This window comes from Astyanax mexicanus, chromosome 14 (assembly GCF_023375975.1).
Source record: "Astyanax mexicanus isolate ESR-SI-001 chromosome 14, AstMex3_surface, whole genome shotgun sequence".
NCBI classification, from domain to species: domain Eukaryota; kingdom Metazoa; phylum Chordata; class Actinopteri; order Characiformes; family Acestrorhamphidae; genus Astyanax; species Astyanax mexicanus.
In genome coordinates, this window is record NC_064421.1 from 45,739,794 (window position 1) to 45,765,490 (window position 25,697).

The window sequence follows — 25,697 nt, forward strand, 5'->3', positions numbered from 1 at the left end:
AGTCTGTTGTCAAACATGAACATAAATTATAATAAACAGTAAACAGTAATAATGACAACACGGCAAAGCTGGATTAGACATTAGAAGAAGAAGAAGAACTTCAGTCCTTCTATTCAGTCTGTGTGGTTCCAGCGGCATTAAAGGGTTCTCTTCCACTATTGTGTGCTGTATATAAAAATAAGATGTAAAATATTATCACATATTAAGGTAAACACATTATATATTTTTTTTCCACACCGCTGAAGCAAAAGTAGCCTGGACTGTTTACATAAAACACATTCTTTTTCTGCCAAGTGTCACAAATAGTTTGCATCGTTGACATTCGTCTTGGCATAAAGACTCTAATTAGAAAGTCACATGAAGTGAGCCTCTGCGTTTCCCGCTCCAAGTGCTCTAAGCAGTGTCACATGGTTCAGAGAGATCTGCTGCTCTCGCAGTATTACTGAGGGGGGGCTTTACCTATGTTTCAACATATCAAACACCTTTTCAACCTGCTGCTGTGACAGCTTCCCTGGCTGCTGCGTCCCTGTGTATAAACAGGATTCTTTGGGAAGTAAATATTTGTTTGCAAGCAGATGTTGTTCTACAGCAGGAACTCGTGCAGCATTGTTAGCAGTTGTGTGTGGTAGAAATGCAGTGTATTCTCTGCTGAGGCTATTATCTGCATCTGTAAGATTTCTCAAGTGTGCACTTAAAGGAAGATACTGTAAGAATTTGGTTGAAACTTACTAAAACAGATCTGTTTTTTTGGACCATTCTGTTTGTTGGGTTAGCAATATGGAAAGAGGTTGCTTTACAAAGAGTTTGATTACATACATACATTATTTTTCTACAATGGTTCCCATTAATTACTTGACCTTTTAATCCCTATCCACCCACACTTACTCATCTTCCACTCTGTCACTTCCTTCCACCACTCATGTCATAACTTAAATATGGTGAAAGATAATGAGAAATAAAAATAATAAATCAACTCAGTACAGGATCATTCAAAAACAAGCTTGAAAAAAAAAAAATAAAATAAAAAAAAATAAAAACTCTAAGGAAAAAAAAGAGGAGAGGGTGCTCGGTTTTAGCTCAGAAAAACAGGCAAAAGAGTCTAAAAGGGGCGAGAGTGTTCAGTTGTAGCTCAGAAAAAGGGCAAAAGAGTCTAAAAGTTGCTGTAATTAAGGAGTTTAATATTAAGAGACATCATGAAATGAAACATCAATTTGAGAAATCTTAGTTTACACAACACTGAAAAGACACTCAAAGATAGTAAGTCAAGTAAAATGGTGTGTAAATAAAAGTAATCAGTAAAATGTATTATTTAAAGTGGTGTATTTCATTATTTGTTTTATTACAGAGTCTGTGGCCCGTGACTTCAAATATATTTCTCCTTCTGGCCCCCAACAAAAAAGTTTGGACACCCCTGCTTTAGGTGATACACCAAACATAGCAACCAAGGGAAAAGATTCAATTGTCGAATGTACTATACAATAATAATTTTAGGAAACGTAGCTAAATAAAGAATGCCAAAGCCAAACGTATGAAACAATGTGTCTGGAGCCTGGAAATAGGTGACCGGGTTTGAGGTATTTGTCAGAATTAGTGAATTTTGAGCAAGAATCAGCCAATGGATGATCAGAGAGACAGATAAATAGAAAAAGATAGATGGATATATGCAGTTAATAGGTTGGTTTGGTATGTGGATAGGAAGGTACACAGCAGATCAATACTCTTATGGTTGGTTTCCCAGAAAAAAAATAAGACTAGGTTGGACTACACAGCATTGATCTGATATTGAATGGAGATTTTTTTTAGTGAATGAAAAATTGAATGGATGGATAGATGGGTGGATGGATAGATAGAAAGAAAACAGATTCATACTCATAAAGTTTTAAGAGTTCAGAAATCAATATTTGGTGGAATAACCCATTTGTTTTTTTAATCACAGTTTTTTTCATGCATCTTGGCATCATGTTCTCCTCCACCAGTCTTACACACTGCTTTTAGATAACTTTATGCTGCTTTACTCCTGGTGCAAAAATACAAGCAGTTCAGTTTGGTGGTTTGATGGCTTGTGATCATCCATCTTCCTCTTGATTATATTTCAGAGGTTTTCAATTTGGTAAAATCAAAGAAACTCTACCTTTTTTTTTTTAAGTGATCTCCTATTTTTTTCCAGAGTTGTAATTATGCAACATTTCTATTTGTCCAGTCATTGATAAAAAAAGTAAAAAACAAGTTTTTTTGTGTTAAGTGCTGATTACTTATTAGTAATTAGTAAATGTAATGCATGCTTAGTTAGGTTGAACTGATGACAGTGTAGAAATGTATTATGATTAATGCAGCAGTTTAATTTTTAACTTTGATTAAATTGAAGTAGCTCAGTTTTTACATTTCACTAAATGTTTGTTGCACTCTCAAAAAGCTTTCTTACCGCTGCATACAACTGCATATGCACAAACACACACAAACACACACACACAGAGTGACACTACTTATGACATTTGACTCCTCTCTCCTTGACTTGTCTTGTCACTTAGATCGTGACTGTTTACAAATATTCTGATGGCCAGTACTTGCTGGTCCAGCGCTGTTTATAGCAGATATCTAACAGCATTAATCTCTGCTCATGAGAGCAATAGGAACAGACAGGCTGTCCAGAAGAAAGAGTAAACAAACCTGCGACAGCCTGCGCCTTCACCAAGAGGACAGAAGACAAGAGGTGCCCTTCATCCTGCTCCTCCACCCTGCAGCGCTCCCTATAACCACAGTAAGTTCACTGAGATTTAAGACCTCCAAATTAATGCAATGCGTTTCTGATTTTATTTTTGGTAAAATCAGATGTTTGTAGAATTGTAGGACAGATTTAAAGTTAGTGACACACCTACAGTGTACCTATATTGTATATTACACTTTTAATGCACTTAATTACTTTTATATAAATATTTGTTGTTATTGAATATAATGTAATGTAATTGTAATAGTAAATATAATTGCAATTCTGACCAAAACATTTGGACTAAATTAAATTTTAACAGAATTAATGCTGTTATCCACAGCAAAGTTTACCACAGTTCACTTAGTTTTTTTTTACATTTGTGCAAAAAATAGAAAAATTAGGCCTGATCTTTTTTTTCTTTACTCCATATTAATTATACAAGCTGACCTGCTTAATCAGATTTCTGACAAATCTTTGAATTTACATTTGTGTGTAGTTAAATTGAAATTCATACTACTTATATATACTATAAGTATATAACACACTACTATATGTTTTACTCTCAAAATTCATGTTTAATATGTATTTTCAACTTTTTTTTCAACAAAAAAAAACGCAATAGTTTTTTTTAAGTATGTTTTAAGTAAAAAAAAAAGCAGTCGGTTTGGAGGTTTATACTAGAAAAATAAAACTTTAGGGGGTCACTTTCATTAGAAAACCTTTTTTGTTTTTTTGTATGAAACTTTTTGGCACCTTTTTTATTTTTATTTATTTTTATTACAGTTTTTTTTTAATCCTTTTGTCTGATCTGTAGTCACATTTCCAAAACTCCCAACACAACTCATAACACAATACCTATCTGTTGTTGTTTATTCCTGTCATACAGTTCATGTTGGTATTGCAGTATTCATTCAGTTATCATGTTTTAACATGCTTTCATTTGATTAACAAACAAGATTACCCACTAACACAATTTTAGATCATATTCTTATACTTATCTTATTTATAATTGCTTGACTACAGCATGCAAAAATTAAATATCTCATCTTCCAAACTTTAAAAACAATATAAAACAACAAATTCTGCAACAATAGCCGGTGTAAAGCTATTCAAACTGACATATAATTTTGAATATACAGATTATTAATAATAAATAAAAGGCTAAGGATGAGTCAACCACAGCAGGTTCTGCTGTCAGTGACATGGACGCAAAAAAAAGCGATTGTTTGGAGTGTGACCGGTGTAGCTAAAGGAGAGAGAGAGAAAAAAAAGAAAGTGCGTTGGTGTTCAAAAAACATTAAGTATTATTTTCATATTTGTGCATTTTATTTTGCACATATGGGACTAAGGTTAAAGAAGTTTCTTATAGAATTTTGTACAGTTCAGCAACAATTCTTCAATTTTTATTTTTTTTTTCAACTTCCCCATTCTATGTGTGTCTACTCTATAAATATCACTGAATCACATGTACACTCTAAACCCACGATTAGTTTGAACTCAAATGAATTAAGTATGTTTAATTTAAAAACTATTTTAATTTAATTGAACATTTGTAGGCACACATACATTTAAACTGAGACCTTTTAAGTTAAGTTAAGTCTGTTTTGCCATTGGCAGCTTCTTTTCCATTGGCTTTTGGTACAATCAAGTTGTATACTGTGTGTGTCCCACAGTTTCTGACTAACACTCACCATCAGTGTGTAGTCATTCCCCCCTCCAGGCTACTTTATGTAAACTTGTAGCTCATATATTATAATGATTAACTGCCTGACCTCTATGTTGTAGGTTGTCAGAACAAGCAGCATTTTCTTAGCTGTGTGCTGTATTCAATATAGCATTTTTTTTCTTCATCTCTCTTGTTTTCTATGAGAATTTCAATTTTATATTTTACTTAAATTAAAAAAAATATATATAAAAATCTATTGTATTCACCTTTCTATAAGATTCAAAGTAGAATTATTAAATTCAAAGGAATTAATTTAACAACAAAATAGAAATAAATTAAAGTAATTTACAATTTAGGCATAACAACTACAGGTTTTTAGTCTTAGATTTCCAGTAAACATTACTGGAGGCAACTGGTTTCCTTATATAATTTAAGTAAAGTCAGCTATTCCAGGCTTACAGTGTAACAGTGATGCTGTTTATGTAACGTTATTAGCTTTTAGGCCCCGTCCACACGAACCCAAGGTTTTTGTGTCCATTCCGTCCACACGAAAATGCCGCTTTCGGTCACTGAAAATGGAGGTTTTCGAAAACACCTCCCAAGGTGGAGAGGTAACGTCACGCAGCGAGTCTGCACTTGCCTGCTTTTTGTTTTCGTTTGGGAGGGGACTCTTTTCGGCGCAACAACAGCAAACTCCGGCCGTTTAAAGCATATTTACAACCAGCTGATCCAACTAATGAACTAACTGACCCAACAGCGTGAAATTATCCAGAACCAGCTTTAAACGCAGTAACACATTTTACCAGTGTACCTGAGACGAAAGATAGTGGCGTGTTGTACTGTTCTAAACGCTACTCTATCAGTATGAGCTTTAATTATACTGATCCAACACCACCCTGGATACACTGACAGACCAGCTACAACAGCAAACTCAAAATACATAATTTACTGTTACTGAAGCTCCTCATCCAACCTGTTTCCTTCCCAGCCTCTCTGGATTTTACAGCGGGTCAGTATTGTGGGTAATAGTGATTTGTTTATAGATTCTGATCAATTATATTATGCAGTGAAAAAATAAGATGTTTGGTGTTTGTTTCTCGTTGTTTTAGTACATTAAGCCACGTTAAGTCTTCATATCATTTTCTTCATATAATAATTTCTGCATCACGATGAACACAGAAGCTGAGCTGAGCTCAGTGTTGATTAGTGAAAGTAGTTTCAGAATAAAGACACTAAACAAAAAGATGCAATGCTTTATAACTTTAATGCAAAAGCGTGGGAACAATGATGATGCGTCTTTTACAGTATCACTGAAATGTTCAACAGATTAGATGCAGTTTATGGAGGCAGGCACAAACAATACAGCTATAATAACTCAGAAGCACACGTCAGTTTTAATGGTTTAAGGATGACAGAAAGGTCACCTGACTGAGAAAATATAGAGAAATAGAGCAAATTACACAAAACAACAGAAGAAGATTTGTGGGTATTTATTTATCGACATAAAAGCACTGCACAAAATTGATTTCAAGAAATTTATATATATATATATATATATATATACATAGATATGTGCATGGTGGGAGTGTCCCTATATATATAAAAAATATAGACCTCTATATCCTCTTTAAACCCAGAATAAACATTCACCTTTCACTGTGTGGCCCTCCTCCAGTTCTTGTTCTTTATCTGTCTTTCTTTGCATGTAAAGTATGTGTAGAAATTGAGTAAAATAAGGCAGAAGGTACTACTGTCCATTGCAGAAGACACTGAATATTAGTGTTTGTTGTACTCGAGTCCAGTCTCAGTCTCGAGACCAGTTCTGAGACCAAAAACGAGAGGTCTCTGTCTCGTCTCGGGCTCAACCTTGTTTGGAATCTGTCTTGTTCTTTCATAACGGAACATCAACAATTCATTCAGACAGACCGAATCAGTCATTACTCTGTTTCCTAAAATCTGCACACAGATTATCCAAAAAAATTATCCAATCAATGAACACTTTTCATTTTGAACAGTCTGATGTTAAGTTAAATGTGCTCTTTTTCATCAGCTCGCTGGAGTTATGTTATAACTCTTTGGTTATGTGAATCATCGTGAATTTGTATGTAGGACTTCCTGAAAGAAGAAACATTCAGCAGAATGTAAACTCTGCCACTTTAAATACTCTAATGGATTTTTTAAAAATCTGAATCTAGTCTCGGTCTTGACTCAGGCTCGACTACTTACTAAAAAGTCTTGGTCTTGACTCGGACTGGACTACAACACTACTAAATATAAAAGCATGGTGGAGGGAGTATTCTGGCATGGGCATGTATGTACTGGTGAACTGATGGAACTGGATCACTTGTGTTTACTGATAGCTGTACATTTTGAAGATAGGAATCCCCATAAAAAAACTGCTACTCACTTTCCCCTTTTAAAATATGAACACCTCAACGGCTGTCAATTGTTTTTTTTTAATAAGTATCCATGCTTTTTTGGCCACACCCCCACATTTAAGGGCTTAATGGAAAAGCCAGGATGTCCCCTTGTCAGTACGGTAGTATTCAAAGAGGGAAAAAATGAAATGAATTACTGTGTCTCAGGAGGATCAGTCCGATTCCTCCGTGCTCGTCACATTTCAATTCTGAAATGAACTAAACTCCACGGCGGTCGGTATATGTTGCCCTTCTGCTCCATTCGTGTTTGTGTTCCACACTTGACTGTAACTCCATTTTGGAACAAACAGGTATTTACGTTTCACATTAACCTGATGGGCACTGCAGTGTTTGTACCCTGGGAAAGACCCATCTCCCCCGGGGGGCTTGCTGGGCCAATCTGGCGGTGTTGTTCCTAACCCTGGGGAACCCGGTCCTTATTGTGCCCATGGTGAGAAAGGTAATCCGGACGGATAGCCTACATGAATCAGTGCCACATTGAGTGTCTCAGCCCTCTTATTATCCACCACCACATTCGGAACCCCCAGGGGGCCCCCGGCACCCGGGCTTGAGCCTAACCACATACAGTCGCTCATTACCAATCTGCCAGCCGGGGCCTGGCTGGGCCAGAGTGCCTGCTCTCACACAGGTAAGGGGCCTCGGCTCCTTTCTCCACCTCCATACAATGTCGGCAGGCTCCGGGGTGAGCAGGAACAGCGTGCCTTTCAGAAGCGCCGCAGGTGTCACCATTCGCCGAGCCCACCGGCAGGCCCCTCCCCTTCCATTTGCTGTCAAGCAACAGAGAGGCTGATGGGGAAGGGAAGGAGGAGAAGGTGGGGAAGGGTGGGGAGGGGGTGTGGGTTAGTTGAACTGGGAGAGACTGGAATAATGGCATGGTAAGTGTTTGCCTTCCTCCCACATATTCCCTCATGAGCCACAATCTGAGAGTGACTGATACTGGTGGGAGAGTTTGGGCCAAACCGCACTCGCCCAATTAGGCTTTCTTTCCCACCGCCAAGGATGGGTTGTCATAGCAGAAAAGCAGTAGTTTTTTTTTTCTTCTTCTTCTTCTTTTTTTTTTTTGTCACAATGCACGTAAACCCTTGCAGCAGAAACAGCAGCAGCATTAGAACTGTAGACTGTAGAACTGGTGGATTTTTCGCAAAACGTCTGACCGGTGTTTTGACGTACGTCTCATTTGGTAATGTTCAAATTTTATGACGTGCCTCAATTATGAACTCAGTTTTTCGGCGAGTGGTGAACGATAGGCACAATAATTACACTCGCGGCATAATGGTAGAAGAAGGCAGGGCTGTGGTACCTGGTCGTTTTTAATTTCGCTTTAAGGGGATAGACCAATCTCTCAGGCAAGAGTGGTCCCTGTGCCCTGATTACCGACTAGAAGCAAAAACACATCTGCACGTTATTATTTCAGAACAATGTAATTCTCGCTCCGAGTTCCAAGAAAACAGAGCAAATGGGCATTCACAACAATGGTGATCTGTCAATAATAATTACACGCGTGCCTGTACATAATAACCCATACGTGGGTGAGAACAGAAATAGTTTACCATTTAAGAGCCACTGGATGAACACTGTAAATGGAATGTCAGCAACGGAGATAAATGATTCAGTCAGAGTCTGAAGTGAAGCATTATCCAGTTTAAAGAAGGGAAATAATCTTTTTTTAAATAATTTTTTAATTTAGGCTGTTGCAGATGAAGAAATTAAGCATGGACAATCATTAAAATTCACTAATTAAACAAACAAACAAAAAAAAAAAGACACAGTGTTACTATTTAATTAGTAAGTAAGACCTTTGTGGAAAATCCTTTTAAATTCATTCCAAATACCTTTATGTTTCCCACACTGATCCTCAGTGACTGCAACTGCATTTTTTGTGTGTTTTTGTGTTGGAGTTAGGTTTGTTTCCAAACACATGCCATTGTATAGCTGAAACCTGACACCAGCATGCCAGGTGATGAAATAAGGGGGTTTGTACAACTGCCACTAATCCCATTTCTTCAGTCCCAAACCTGAGCTTACCTGCACAGCACGACAGGTACGACTACTTGTGTGTTGTTTTTCACTTTTTTCCCCTGCTGCTGCTATAGTTCCATACTCCCATAAACAGCAGCCATAATGCCTCATCCATACCAGCCTGCATTACTCAGTAGCACCTAAAGAAAGACATTTCATTTCAAAGAAAGCTTTCAGCGCTTTATCTGAGGATGTCAGAACACACACACACACACACACACACACATAGGCACATTCAGATGCCCCCGATCTTATCTGGATACAATCAGACTGGGAACTGGGACTTAAAGTACTGAGTTTAAATTACACCCCAAGCTGGCAAAAGTGTAGAACCGAGCCAAGCGAAGGTTAAGATTTCTTTCTTACTCTGGCTTTGTAATTATAACACTTCATGAAAGGTGATTACACAAACTGTCCAGGAATCCCCATTAACTCCGGGTAGATGTCCGCGGCGTCACGTCTGGTCACTTGAATCAGAGAAGATTAAAGATTATTATCTGCTATCTTGTCTTTTTCTCAGAGATCTGTGCTCGCTATCTACCACAATGTGCCACGGAGATTCAACACAGTTCCTCACTATTCATTTTAATGTATGGCTCTAGCTGTATGTAAATGTATGTACAAAAAAAAATAATAAATGTGGACCTTAGTCGCCAAAGGTTTGGCATAGAATTGATTAGAAATGTTAATATAAAAGTAAGTTAATATTTTACATTCATAATTCATGTACATAGCGAAGCTAATTTGTATTTGTTTAATTTTATTTGCATTCATTTTAACATTGATTTATTGAGCAAATGAGAAGTGATACGCGATTTACCAAGCAAATGTAACACTTTTTAACACTGCTTTTTTGGCTTCATAGGTGCCTCAAACTTTAGATTATTATACGTGTACCCCATATTGATATGCATAAAAGAATATATCTTGTTTTTGATGGAATAACTATCTCTACTGTCCAGGGAAGGCTTTCTATTATATTTTTGAAACATTATTGTGAGAATTTGATCATTTTCCTATTTCTCTTAAGATTTGTAGTGAGGTCAGGATGTTGGATGATTGGCACCTTAACTTCCCAAGTCCCAAAGGTGTTGAATGGAGCTTCATTCTTTCAAAGAATACATTTACTTTCACTGCTCTAAATTGTCAATGTCCAATGAAAAACATGCATCTCCAAAACTCCAAAACAGCAACTTTACAGGAGAGATAGAAAACTTTCTTAACTTTTAATGGAAGTCGATGTAAAAAGAGTTTTTGAAGAATTTCTATTGGTCCATTTATCAAGAAAATTTGAAAAAGTGTAATGGACAGTTTGTGTGTACTGCATTTACTTTTATTTTACGTTTGGTTGCAGTTTGTAGGTTTGCACTTAAGATTTGTGGTCGATTTTTGTTGGTACATTGTTTTATTACATTACATCGTTAGATTTTTTATTTTATACACAATCAGAATCTTGGTAAGTTAGATTCTGATTCTACTGAATGTATAAAACTGTTTCGTTTATACTAAACAAAATCTATTTAAGCAATAATACACAAGAAGGAGTGCTATAACTTTATTATTAGCACTGCTGTGCCACGGTCGTAGGCATGAGGCCGCAGTGCCAATATTACACATTATACCACGAACCTTGACTAAATTATTGCAATTATACTTGTTTATTAAAAGCTTTTGAGTTAAAAAGCACAAGAAAATACTATCTGTTTAGTTATATATACTCCGCCAATTAAAATAGTTTCATTGCTGCTTTGTTTGTTTGTAGCTGTGCTGTTTGGCTTGTAAGCGCTGCATCGTTGCTAGATTACCTGTATGTGGGTGGAGTAATACATAAAGAGTTTCGAGTACAGTGCATTACCTGCTAATAACGGCACTCATAGAACACCTCTCAGCCAATCACATTGCAGTGTCTGTATATGTGTCTGTGGTATAATTATGTTTATTTTGTTGCAGTAGTATATACTTGAAATTCATTTTAAAAATCTTTATTTTGTCACTTTGCCAAGAATATTGTTATCACAAAAATACCATAAAATATCATGATATTATTTTATGGTTATATCGCCCAGCCCTAGTTCAAATTCTGTAGTACACCAAAAATCAACAATAATGGAGATACTTATTTTTCATTGGACAGCAACGATGTATGATTTATATGCATAAACACTATAGTATTTAACATACTATATTATACTATATTTCCGTTTTCTCCCAATCCTGTGAAGTACATGCTAACTTATTATGACAAAGACAAATATGACAAATGTAAAATATGCACTAATACTGTTAATTATAGCTCTTTCATAAAACACAGTATCATTTTAAATTCATTTACACCATTTTACACAAGTTCATCAACAGAGTATCAGCAGAGTATTAAAAACTATATAAAATTAAATACTATCACATACCGAGTACAGTGATTTATATTCAGGATCTAATTAAACAGGATTCATTTCTATACTCTCTGTAATGAAATGTACAGTTGTGTTAGTTTTCTTTAAGCACTGATGGTAAAGTATGCTATTGATATGATACGAATGTATCGCGGTACAACAAGAAACTAATGTATTGCCCACCTCTAGTATAAATTTGTGTTTGTACGTGTGATTGATATACTGTATGGTGCACTCTTTCTTTAATAATGTATAGTGTATCGATATTGCGGCTGTACTGTACTTCAGTTCAGACTGCAGCTACTCCTCTTACCTCCTGTGTGACAGAAGATATGCTCATCTTAGAAACCTCATAGGTGCAAATTGAGATCCTGTATATCAGAGATGTGGAGTTCACTTATTCATTTCTGCTCAGATAACAGTGTGGGAATATATATATATATATATTTTTATTCTTTATTTGAAGATAAACACAAGAACTAAAGCACAAATAACAAACAAACAAATAAACAAATAAATAAACAATATAATAATAGCCTTTCCATTCGTTTTACTATATCCAGCAATTAGAGCATCATATTTAGACTGATTTCTGTTGGGGGCAAAACAAGCGTCTAAATTCCTTGACTGACAGATGGCTGTCAAATCAGATGAGAGCGATAAGCATCTTGCTGTTTTGAAAAACAACAACTTCCTCTTCACAGCACTCCAACCCATGACCTCTAACCTGACTCTCGTTCTGTTTTCTTGCCCCGTTTGGGGGGGGGGGGGGCGGCGGCACACAGGTGCAGGACAAAGAGGGTCACACAGGGTGTAACAAGGGGCCGGCGTCTGATTCCTGATTCCCCAAATCGCTAAAGCTAAAGCAGGAAGGATCTGAGTCCGCCGAGGTCCTTTTGTCTCTACGCTCTGTGACCTGCACTGAAAACAAGGGGAAGAAGAGCTCTGAAGACGGGAAACAGTTATGCAAGACGGGGAATCCTGATTTAATTGGCTCTTTATTCTTTGGAATGATTCATTAAAAAGGGAAGGAAGGAGTCTGAGTCACGTCTAATTAACTCAGTACTTTATTGCATTAAAATACTTATTTTACATAAACTTATTTTAAAAAACAAACAAAAAATTACAAATTAAATGTGTTTGATAATGTAATTTGATCTGTCTGAGGAATTAGTTGTTTTGTTAATAACTTTTAATTACTTTAGGTACTTATGTACCTAATTATTTGAGTAATTAATTCATTTATTCATTAATTTGTTAACTTATGTTGGGTTATTGAGTGAATAAAAAATAAAACATACATTACCTTATTTGTTTGTGATTGTGCAGTTCTGAACTGAAATCCTGGCGAAATGCTATCACTCGTAAAAACTTAAAAGAGTCTTAAGAGTCATCTCTGTGTTAAGATGCTTTTAGGAAACTTTTAGGCATTGCTTCTTAACCTTACTCTAGGGATGGGCGATATTGTAAAACATAAAACTAAAATCTCGATATTCTTCAAACGTATAAGTGATTCTCAACTACACGTTTGATTTCTTTAGTTTTTGCATAACTGAAAAAATTATGCCAAAATACACTGTAAACCCTACACTTTTAAACTCTGTAGATATACCAAAGTTGAAACAAAGGACCCCACCGTCCCAACTAGCACTTTTTGGTTAGTAGAACGTTTTCTGATGGTACAGTTAGTACAAGTTCAAGAATGTTCAATCTGTCAAGTTGAATGGATGTTCTTTTAAATGTTCTGGTTGACTAAGCTAATTTGATACTTAGCTGGGAATGTTATGTCAGAAGCATTCTAGTAATGTTTGGATGCAAACCAATTTGTCTGTCACACGTTAGAAGTTAACCTTCCAGGAAACTTTTGAAAACATTGCTTAATTTAGATACATTTCTCTAATATTTTACGTTCATTATGTACATAGCATAGCTATCTTTAATGTTTCCATGATGTCATATCAGTATTTGTCTAGATGGGAAAGTTATGTGAAAAATGTTCTAATAACGTTGTGATGATTTTTAGACCATTACTGAAACATTATTTATGCATTCCTAGGGTGACCATATTTTAATTTGGGTACACCAGAATACCTGTTGGGGGGGGGGGGGGGGAGTGGTTTGAGGGGTGGAGTGTTGTGTGTGTGCTCTTAATGTGAGACTGCACCGGAAGGGGGGGAGGGAGGGCTCCATGCTGACAGTCACGCTGTCTACTGCTCTCTGGTCCAATGAAGGTAATTTAAACACCAGGACATTTCCTCACTTTTTGAAAAAAATCCGGGACGCCCGGGACAGGACGTGAAATACGGACATGTCCCGGGAAATACGGACGTTTGGTCACCCTATGCATTCCTGCAAACTTTTGGAAAACATTACTAAATGTTCTTATGATGGACTCTGCTAACTGAGATGTAGATATATCAGATATGCAATGCTGATGTTCTAAAAACAAAAGTTTAATTTGTTAAAAGGGATAAAACAAGCAACTTTTAATAATATTTTAGTTAAAGAAAAGTGTAAAATATGAAAATCACTGCTGCATAAAACAAATCTTTACAGGTATAGACAGAATAATGAATAAATGTCTATCTACTGAGGTGTCCTCTGCCAGGCTCTGTGAGGGTGTGTGAGGGTATACCCAAGTTGGTATATGCAAAAAAGAAAAAGCATTCAAATAACTGAATCAATTTGATTTAATCTTTCTGCACTTAGCTACACTAAAACATACAGTGAGTCTGATACACACTATTGTGTTTTTCAGCATCAAAACAGACTGACAACGTTAAAATATGCAACGCTTATTAAACACACAGGTTACAGGTTTAATCTGCTTCATCTGCACTTTTTAGACATTGCAAAGAAAGTCATTGTTACTATGTTATCTTTCTCAACGTTTTTCATGCTGTTTGATGACTAATATCTTTATAATGTAAACACCTGTGATCCTGTGTGAGTTGTGAACAAGTCCTTCTGAACATACAGTACATAGACTACAAAATCTACAGCTGTGGAAAAAAATAAAGAGACCACTTCAGTTTCTGAATCAGATTCTCTGATTTCGCTTTTTATAGGTAAATGTTTGAGTAAAATGAAGATTGTTGTTTTATTCTATAAACTACAGACAACATTTCTCCCAAATTCCAAATAAAAATATTCTCATTTAGAGCTTTCAGATCTCAAATAATGCAAAGAAAACAAGATCATATTCATAGTCAATTTTTAAGAGTTCAGAAATCAATATTTGTTGAAAAAAAACAAAGTTTTCATGCTTCTTGGCCTGTTCTCCTCCACCAGTCTTACACACTGCTTTTGGATAACTTAATGCTGCTTTACTCCTGGTGCAAAAATTCAAGCAGTTCAGCTTGGTTTGGTGGCTTGTGATCATCCATCTTCTTCTCTTGATTATATTCCAGAGGTTTTTAATTTGGTAAAACCTTAGAATCTCATGTTTTTCTTTTAGAGCTGTATATAATATATATATATATATATATTTGAAGTATAGGCATGAATATATACTGTATGATGTGAAGTGATGCCTGTCCAGCTTTGGCTTTGCGCTCAGTGTGTCCCATGACACAGCAATTGAGTCAATTAACTTGCTGGCTTCTAATTAAATCCTTTCCTCCTCATACAGGGGGAATATGAGCCAAGGTGTGTTTTGTGTTTTGTTTTGTTCTTTCTTTTTTTCCTCTGTTTATTTATTTATTTATTTATTTATAATTTTTTATTTATCCACTTCATTTTTTTTTTCTCCTTTATACATATCCGAACCGTTTTAGGTCGGCGAGCTATACTCCAACCACATCCGAGCAAATAACAATAATTATTTCACTCTTTCGAACCCCAGGGATTATTTGTACTTATAGGCCTTGAGGTGTAATGAATAATAGCAGTTTACTAGTGGAAGGAGGGCCCTCTCTCTCACCGGAGAGAAGGAGAATGAATTAATAGGCAACACACCACTCAGCACAGTGCGTGGTAGAGGAACAGCATGATTACAGTATGCTATCAAGAAAATTAGTTGTTTCATTTGAGCATATCCCCAGCATGCCGAAGCAACATAACAACTTGCTTTTGTTTACAGAATGCTTCATTATGTAAAGACAAGCTCAAGATTCCAAACACCTGCTACTACCAAATCACATATTCAATTATTGTGCTTGCTCAAGATCATCCAAATATTTTGTCCACTTACCAGAGAACAAAAACAGTACTAAAGTGATTATGGCTGTGGAGTCGAGTTTCTGTTCCAGAGAGGCTGAGCCGAGGAGAGAGAGGGCGGCCGCCGAGGCTTTTTCTCCCCCCCCCCAGCTCCGAGTCTCGCGCACCCGCGGGTCACCCGTCGGGGTTAGAGGCCGTAACCCCTGGTCATTATTCAATCCGTAAAGTACTTTGATGAGTAACGCGACACTTCGTAGACGGGGTTTTTAGATAATTTTCCTCGGCAGAAATACTGTGATTAAGTTACTGCGTGACATTTTGATAGAGCCGCTTTTGTAGCGAAGACGACAGTCTTCTCCAACCATCTGTTTTTTAATCGCTTCTCGTAAACCAATTATCTTTTCCAGTAGAAACGTCAGCGTTCGCGTTCGGTTAACAAAAAAAAAAAAAAACGTCTCGAAAACTGATTTTGTTTGTTTGTAGCTCTTCCTCCACAGGTTGCAACTTTTAATTAATCAGTTTTCATTGCATATATCTGTAAGTTTAAACACAGTGACCTGTGTTTGATTATTTTGACTATTACCAATGGAAACATAACATCAAACTATGCCTCATTTCGAGAGTCATCAGTGTAAAAAAAAAAAAAATGCAGGAGCATTACAGCAGTGAGTGTGGATTTTTTTTTTTGTGTCATTGTGGATTCTGGCACATTTGCAGAGAATTAAGGTGGCTGGAAGCTCAGGTGAGTGAAGAGAACACATAACAATAATAGCGTTCTCCGCAGGAAACCGACTAACTGGTGCGCAAGTGTTCATGTGTGTGTGCTTGAACGAGCTCCTGGGCCACTTAGGGCAAAGGTCAGTCAAGTAGGGAAGTAGGGTCGTCAACGTAGAGAAGACTACATATAGCTGCCGTACTCAGGCGTCTCTTTCCTTTTCTTTTTCTCTCTTTTTTTTTTTTTGATGCCGCTATTGTGCGCAGGTGGAGGAGAACCATTGAGTTGTGCCAGGGTTTGCCTTGTGTGCCGTGACTGACAGGAGGCCTGCGGAAATGGGTGTGGATTGAACGAAGGTTCTGCAATGGGAAATCCACTCGAGATCTGAATTGCCTTCTCCACTCCAATCAGCTTGGTGCAAGTTAAATGAAGTGCCTTTTCCTTCTCTACCCCGTTCCCCCCCCCCCCTCCCCTTTCCCCTTCATCCTTCACACTTCCCATCTGCAGAAAGAGCCTATGCAGGAGGCTGACAGCGGTACAATCAGTTTGCCATTCACCACTGGCCCTATTTTAACTTTGTGTGGAAATGGCATTGGTTGTTAACACCGACCTTAGTAATTAGAGCGAGGAGAAATATTTGAAATGGTCAGACGGTCTGAATGGAGCCAGGCAAGTGTTTTTTTCAAGACAGTTGGCTTAGAAAAAATAAGAAAAAATAAGAATAAACCCAACTATAGATATGAAAACATCGTATTTACCGCATTTCTCTTCTCGACCCTGCTCTAAAAACTCTCTTTTTATAAACTAGCGCACAAATAAAAGCATAGCTGTCCAGCATAGCTAAATAAAGTCCTGTCCCTTCATAAAAATGTTTTTAAAAAACTCATAAAACAAACAACACCACCGAGGGCTTCTCTCTTCTGTTCTGTTCTGTTAGCGCAGAACGCGTGAGATGACCGCAACAAGGGATTTGTGTCACGGCCCGCGGCTAAAGCTGCCGCGGCTAGCGCCAGCGTGCGCCGTTTTAACAAATACGCGCACACAAACACATGCAAATGCATTGACGTCTACAATAGCCAAACTCGCGCTCGTCTGAAGGAACAGGAGGTGCTGACTGAAGTATTTTGTTTAAATGAATTGGTGCTATGAAAAAACAGATGCAGCAATTAGGAGTCCCATTGCCATACACCGGAGACATGACAAGAGTGCATGACAGTGGCTTTCACCCTCACACCCCCTTGTCTTCAACATGAGTCCTCTAACAATTCCTGTCAGGAACACTCTTTGAGAAGTGCTTGCACCAGACAATGGCTCTTCACCCTTATTTTGTGCTCTAAGTAGTGCAGCAGAATGCTGGAAATAGCTGAAAACAGGCCGTAATGTGAGAAAGACGGGCAGCCATTGTGGGAAGTGTGAAAACCAGAAGGACCCTTTTCAGAGCCTCGCCTGAAAGTGCTATGAAGACCTTTAGTCCTTTGCTCTCCCTGAATCCCCAATTAGACAAACATTAACATCAATTAAGCCTTTATAGGACACAGGTTCCATATAATTACCTTAATGGGTTGACGCTTTCTTTAGCGGCAATTTCTTAAACAAACTTGAGCCTTTGTGCGACGGGCTAAGAAAATTTTCAGCAGGGAGTATTTGCTTTTGTCAGGCTTTCTAAAGAGACAGCCGAATTGTTCTATTTAACAACAAACACCTTCAGAGAGGAGCCCCAAGCAGGCCCAGTTCCCACCACATCTGACTCAAACGGTCCAAGCTGATTATCCGGCGCAGACAAAAAAAAAAAGCAGGAGAAAAAAATCTGACCGGCCAGGAGAGCGAGGACACATGGAGTGAGGGGCAGCGCACAAAAGGGCCCGGTGAGCCCGGCCCGGCCCAGAAAGAGCCCCTCCGCTTGAATTAGCTCTCTATTTAAATGTCCCATAGAGCCGGATCCGTTCCCTGTCTCAGAAACAAAAGGAGAAAAATGAGAAAAACAGGATCTCGCCTGGTAAAAACAAGGAGAATTCGCGCCGGCCGATCGCAAAGGAGGCGCTTGTTAATTAAAGTTGGACGCTGGTGCATTCTTCTTCTTCTTCTTCTTATTTTTATTCTTCTTCTTATTCTTCTTCTTATTCGTCTTCCTGTCCTGCTACCTTTTTATCTTTACTTTTTGTGTACTGCACTTAGAGCAGTGACCATAAAACACATGGACTTTTTTAATGGCAGCAGTAATTAAAATGTATTAAATAATTAAAATAGATATCTGCTCTTTACACCTCTTTATAAAGGCTTTGGGATGAGAGTGACGTCATAGAAGAAGAACCACTTTTGGTTATTCCTAAAGCTAAAATAATACTGGTGAATGAATGAATACATTTTATTAGTTTTATTTTATTGGGAGAACACAGAGAACTCTTTGTGGCACATTAATATTACGTGTGTAATGTGTGTATTAGTGTTTTAGTCACCAATCATTATGTTAGCCCTAATGTATATATGTAATTTATACTCCTGAAGTTGAATCACGCCTCTGAATATCTGTCTTGTATTTTTTTCAGAGAAGTTCAATTTTTAGTACTTTTATACTTAGTATAGTTTAAGGAGTATACAGAATTAAGTGTCTTATATTGAACATACAGCTGTGGAAAAAAAAATAAGAGACCAAATAAGAGATTTTGCTTTTAATAAGTATATGTTTAAGGTAAATGAACATTGTTGTTTTATTCTATAAACTACAGACAACATTTCTCCCAAATTCCAAATAAAAATATTGTCATTTAGAGCATTTGTTTGCAGGAAATGAGAAATGGCTGAAATAGCAAAAAAGATGCAGAGCTTTCGGACCTCAAATAATGCAAAGAAAATAAGTTGATATTCATAAAGTTTTTTAAGAGTTCAGAAATCAATATTTGGTGGAATAACCCTGGTTTTTAATCACAGTTGGCATGTTCTCCTCCACCAGTCTTACACACTGCTTTTGGATAGATAACCTTATGTCACTCCTGGTGCAAAAAATTCAAAGTAGTTCAGCTTGGTTTCATGTGATGCTTTTGATCATCCATCTTCTCATCTTGATTATATTCCAGAGTTTTTTTTAATTTGGTAAAATCAAAGAAACTCATTATTTTTAAGTGGCCTCTTATTTTTTTATTTTTAGAGCTGCTCTTTTTATGTTGAATAAGTTGAACTATATCAGTATATATTACTGATTACTATATTATATGAGCTTGTTCTGGACTGTAGTATAGTAAATTATGGCATTTTTATCGATCAGTAATGCATTTTCTGGTACTAAACCCAAATTACCTCCTTTTATCTCTGTGTAAAGTAAAGGCAACACATACAGTCTAGATCCACATTTCCTCCACATCAATTCTATCACTCCACTTTTGTATTTCAGCCATAATTCAGCCGAATAGACTTCCACGGGGAGTGGCCTCTAGAGGGCAATGGTTCCATAGCCCTCTCAGTTTGCTCACACCAACACCACATGTACCTGCCCCTAACGTGAAACAGACCACAATAAAACTGAGCCCTGCACAATTTTTATAAGCAGCCTTTTACAAAATCCCATCTAAATGCAGATGAAATCGTATTGCTTATTCTAATAAAAAAAATCACCTTCTAAGGTCTAGAATAAGCGCAAGAATGGGAACCTGTAAAACCTTGCTAATGAGCAGGGCTTCATTATTTCACCTCTACAAAAGTCTCGCAAAAATCACAGTCCAGAGGGTGGGATTGTTATTTGTCTCGCGCTCTTGCTGTTCAAGAAATTGCTGAAGGAAACATGAAACCAATATAAATGTGAAAATAACACAAATTCCTGAAATCTCCTAAAAGCTACCATTATGAAAAAAATACAAAAAAAAAAAATAATTTAAACCCAAAAGAAAATAGACTGGCTATTGAATAATACCACAGTATATCTCTATATTTTAGCACCAAAAAATAAATGAAAAAAAAAAAAAACACATAAATACACCTTAACAGCAAATTATTATGTATTATAAAGTAATGTGCTTTTCATTCAACGTGTCTAGTTTCAAAACTCATACTCTTACTGACATACATAGTGTTGCAGAGTAATAAACAGAAGCTGTTTGAGGAAAAATGCAGCACACTGTAATTATGAGCTGTGTTATAATGGCACACAATGGTACATTTATTTTATTTCACATTTATTAAAACTTAAGCTATTGACGCAGAATTAATTTAGCTATAACTAATCTATAGAGATGCACAGCTCTGGAAAAAATATATAATCAAGAGGAAGATGGATGATCACAATCCATCAAAGCAAACTGAACTGCTTGAATTTTTGCACCAGGAGTAAAGCAGCATAAAGTTATCCAAAAGCAGTGTGTAAGACTGGTGGAGGAGAACATGATGCCAAGATGCATAAAAAAAACTGTGATTAAAAACCAACAGGGTTATTCCACCAAATATTGATTTCTGAACTCTTAAAACTCTATAAATATGAACTTTTTGTTTTCTTTGCATTATTTGAGGTCTGAAAGCTCTGCATCTTTTTTGTTATTTCAGCCATTTCTCATTTTCTGCTCTAATAAATGCTCTAAATGAGAATATTTTTATTTGGAATTTGGGAGAAATGTTGTCTGTAGTTTATAGAATAAAACAACAATGTTCATTTTACTCAAACATAAACATATACATAGCTAAATCAGAGAAACTGATTCAGATTTTTTCCAGTAAATTCTGCTTAAAAAGCCTTTTAGACTTAATAAGGCTTTTACCTTTTTCGTTTAAGGTTATTACATTTCTTCATAAAGCTGCAAAACAACGTTTTTAAACAGACAATCACTGTCCTGCTTACACTGCTCAATAGAGAGATCTATGTAAATTATTTTAAATATTATTTAAATATTTACATGAATGTAATATAAATGTCAGCATAATATTCAACATGTCATATATGCATGTTAGATCAGTACAGTTCCATTCATTACACAATGTAACAAACGTCATTTTTCCAGTACTTGTGTGAATGGCTTCACTATAAAGCTAAAAGTGTATCTGAGTACTTCACAGATTGCTTTATAATAAATGCTTTTTTAGTGCTTATAAATGTCTTGTGAACCCCATATGCAAGTACTCTTGAAATCAAGTATTACCAAGTATTACCAGTTACCAAGACCTCAAGCTGTCGAGACGTCAATCAGACATTGTTGTGAACATGCTTACAGTATATTGAAACCTTTAAAAACAAAAAACAGATACAGAAGATATAAAACATACAAAAATAAATAGTTCATTGTGTAATTCGTTTCAAGCATGTGTAGAATTCCTAGATAATAACTCTACAGTTAACTCTAGTAAAAAGATGTATAGCATTGTAGAAATATTGTAGAATTCATGGTTCTATTATAATGCCATGAAAAACTATATAACTTCTATAATACTGTGGTTATAAGCTGTGTTATAATGCCACATAATGATATATTTATTAACGGGTAAACTTAAACTATTGACACAGATTTAATTTAGCTATAACTAATCTGTAGAAATACAGCTTTGGAAAAAAAATAGAGACCACTTAAAAATGATGAGTTTCTTTCTTTTTATTTTTTTTTACCAAATTGAAAACCTCTGGAATATAATCAAGAGGAAGATGGATGATCACAAGCCATCAAACCACCAAACTGAACTGCTTGAATTTTTGCACCAGGAGTAAAGCAGCATAAAGTCATCCAAAAGCAGTGTGTAAGACTGGTGGAGGAGAACATGATGCCAAGATGCATAAAAACTGTGATTAAAAACCAGGGTTATTGCACCAAATATTGATTTCTGAACTTCAGGTCTGAAAGCTCTGCATCTTTTTTTGTTACCTGCTTGGATTTCTGCACCAGGAGTAAAGCAGCATAAAGTTATCATCCAAAAGCAGTGTGTAAGACTGGTGGAGGAGAACATGATGCCAAGATGCATGACAAAAAACTGTGATTAAGTTCATTGTGTATTTTATTTCAAGCATGTGTAGAGTTTCTAGTTAGTTAGGGGTTCTACAGTAAAACAGGAAGATTTGTAGCACTGTTATAGAATTGTGTTGAATTCAAGGTCCAGTTCAATACAATGTTCACACTAAGAAAAATAAGTACAGATTTGTACCTAAAAGAGTACAAAGTTTGTCTCTGGGGCTGTACCTTATATTGAGGTACATAAAAGTACCTTTCAGTGAAAGTCATTTTTTGTACTCATGTTTTTTTGTGCCAGTAAAGATTATAAAGATGATAAACTTTATAATCAACTAAATATGGCTCAAAAACTTGATGATCCAAAATTGTCTGGCTTTTAAATAAAAAAGGTGCAATTAAAATATAAATTGTTTATTAGTGCAGTGATACAGAATACTGAATGTACCTTTTGGCTGCAGGTTAAATGGTACAAATCTGTACTTATTGCTGTTAGGAATTACTTTGTACTTAAAAGGGAACAAATCTGACCCTGTAAAGACCATTATTGTACCTTTGAGGGTCCAATTATGAAGAGTGTACCTTTGAGTACAAAAAAGTACTCATATCGTACCTCTGTTTTTTTTAGAGTGTTGAAAATACTGCATGTTGAAAATACATTATTTTCTGAAATCTAAATCTAAAAAGTTATATATTTAAAGCTACAGTCGTACACATTTCTACTATTGTTTTTACACTGTCAGCTTCTTTGTGCTGCATGAATTCAGTCGGTTTGTAACAAGAAACAAGAAACACGGAAAGCGAGATGATCGTGGTCCTCAGCATTAAAACTTAAAGGCTTTTTCATTGATTTCACGCCACGGCTTTACCAACACGAACTCCTACTTTTGCGCTAATAAGTTATTGCTGCCTCCTTTCACAAGACTATCACCGGCATTTGGTCAGAGTCACGTAGTAATTAATTTAAATGTAGATTACATTACTGACTTGAATAGGCTCGACGTAGAGGTGCCGGTCGTTACGGGGTGGGCGAATTGACAGTTCAATTGGAAAACCCAGCAGGATCTGTCTAATGACTCCCGAGAAATATTTCAGCCCTTTGTTGAAGTAGTTTTGTAATTGATCACCAACAGTCAGGTTTCCTAATAACCAAACTTACTGCGCCTGGCGGTAAATAAGGTTTTTGAGCGGGGTAATAAATTCTTCGTAATTACCTGCTGCTGCATTCTCTCTCTCTCTCTCTCTCTCTCTCTCTCTCTTTCTCTCTCTCTTTCTCTTTCTCTTCACTAATACGGATGAATTCTTAACTGGATTTGATATGCCCTTTCACTCTAATTAGTAAGACGAAAATTAAAATAAGTGTCATTATTACTTCTCCTTCATTCAGCGAAACATTTAGTGCCCAGATAATTCTATCTTGAGAATAATTAGGCGGTTAACTAGCTTTATCTAATGGATTTTTCTGGCTGCATTTGTCATGCTGCTACTGCAGCACTGAGTGTGCCTGCTCTCCCCCCCACAGGGAAGAGTCGTTCTTCAGCTGAACCAACAATATCAGCTCTGGTGCAAGCACTAAGTCACAGCTTGTCCACACAAAACCGTGCTGCACCGGGCTGTGGTATTACTTTACCCGCGGTATTGGGCTGCCGCCGCCAATACCAACGCATTTGGATTCCAAACACTTTTTCCTCCGGGTTCAGAATCTCTCCTTTATGCCCTTATTTGCAGTCCTTCTCTCCTCCGGGGTAGTACACAGAGCGATAATGGCCGTCACCTTTAAAAGTCATGCGCGTGTGAGTCTTAATCTTTGAGAGTGGTAAAGTGGCTACATGTCCTACAAATGTGCCGAGGTGATTTTTATCTGGGAGAAGAATGCCACTTGTGTTCGGCCGCTAAAGCAGCGACTGAGACTGGAATTACACGGAGAAACGATCCCCTCTTTTTCTGTAGCTCTGCTTCTGGCTGCTACACCAACCATAAAGCCACAACAGAAAACCCACAGAGATTTTCATTTCGACAACTCTAATATATGGAGACATGTGTATACAGTACATATACACAGAGGTGTGATAAAAGATTAGCAAACAAACTTGAACAATCAGACAAAGATAACTTGAGTAAATATAAAAAGCACTTTTTAAACAAGCTTTGTATTTATTAAATAAAAAAAACATCTAGATGGGCCATTGTGTTCTTTTTGGTCAGCAGTGGTTTTTACCTTGAAACTCTCCAATGGAGACCTTTCTTTCTTATTATTGAATCATTAAAACTGACCCTAACTGAGGCGAGTGAGACCTGCAGTTCTTTAAATGTTGTTCTGGGTTCTTTTGTGACCTCCTGGATGAGTTGTCCATGCCCTTTTGGAGTAAATGTGGTCGACCAGCCTCTCCTGGGAAGGTTCACCAGTGTTCCATGTTTTCTCTATTAGTGAAAAATAGTGAATCACTGTGGTTCACTGGAGTCCCAAAGCTTTAGAAATTACTTCATAACCTTTTACAGACTGAAATATATCAGTGATGTTCTTTCCACTGTTGGTCTTTCCAAAAAGTGTGATTAACCTCAGTTAATTTATGGGGGGGCAAACACTTTTTCACACAGGGCTAGACACCATAGACACCATTTTTTACACCATAAAGATAACAAGTTTGTACACCAGTTTGGACTCTAAATAAAAGTCTTTTTTAAAAACATTCTTAAAAAATTAAATGGGGCCACAAATGGTACTTGCATGGGCAGTGCACTAAAAGAGCCGTATTTTAAAATGAGATTTGATTTGTCTTATTTGTTTCTCTTAAAAATGTGACGTTATGAACTCTTGTAAAAAAAAAAATGATGCAGTGACAAAACTGTTAGTGGGGTGGTAATTCAGGATCTCTTTTAAAACTCTCAAAACACTTAACTTTAAAAAAACTTAAATGGTGCCACAACTGGTATTAGCATGGGAGAGTGCAGTAAAAGAGCCGTGTTTGAAAGTGAGATTTGATTTGTTTGATTTGATGTGTTCAGAAATGTTTAATTGACAGCTTTAAAAATCGGGTTTTCCAAGTTCTATATAGACTTTTATAAGACTTGTATTGTAGTCTTGAAGTACAAAATTGGAAATAGAGATGGAGAACTTCTTAAACTGTAAGGTTTCTCTTAGAAACGTGACATTATGAACTCTTTTACTGTCAGTGGGGTGGTAATTCAGGATCGCAAAACACCAAGACTCTTAAATGACTCTTAAACTATTAAAACTCTTGGAACACTTTACTTTAAAAACTTTAAAGGCCACAAATGGTATTAGCATGGGAAAGTGCAGTAAAAGAGCCGTGTTTGAAAGTGAGATTTGATTTGTTTGATTTGATGTGTTCAGAAATTTTAAGATACAGCTTTAAAAAGCAGGTTCCTCCCAGAACTGTAGAGAAGTACGATACATTGACAACACTGTAAGTGAGAGTGTTGAGACTGAGGTTGTACTCTCAAGGGAGCATCTTCAATGCCTTAAGTTAAGACAAAGAACTGTGCCTTAACTAAATATTCTTGTTTGTCGTACTGTGGTGCAAATAATGTACCTGTACTGTACATACCTGTTTTCTAACAGTGTGTACACTTAGTGTATAGCATATAAAAAAACGTTTACACCAGTTTATAAGAATGCTCTGCCAAACAACATCCATCCATTTAAGGTTTTTATTGTAAGGGCG

The 25,697-nt window shown here is 36.6% G+C and overlaps 1 long non-coding RNA gene across 2 annotated transcripts in view; it reads left to right on the forward strand.

The window, feature by feature from the left end:
- Positions 1 to 25,697, forward strand: part of LOC111193169 (uncharacterized) — a 42,515-nt gene that overhangs the window by 5,766 nt on the left and 11,052 nt on the right. Inside the window, exon 2 of one of the 2 annotated variants that reach the window (XR_002650300.2) lies at positions 2,625 to 2,758. This is a non-coding gene — a long non-coding RNA (uncharacterized LOC111193169). The remainder of the gene's footprint in view (positions 1 to 2,624; positions 2,759 to 25,697) is intronic. The other variant, XR_002650298.2, reaches the window with a different exon arrangement.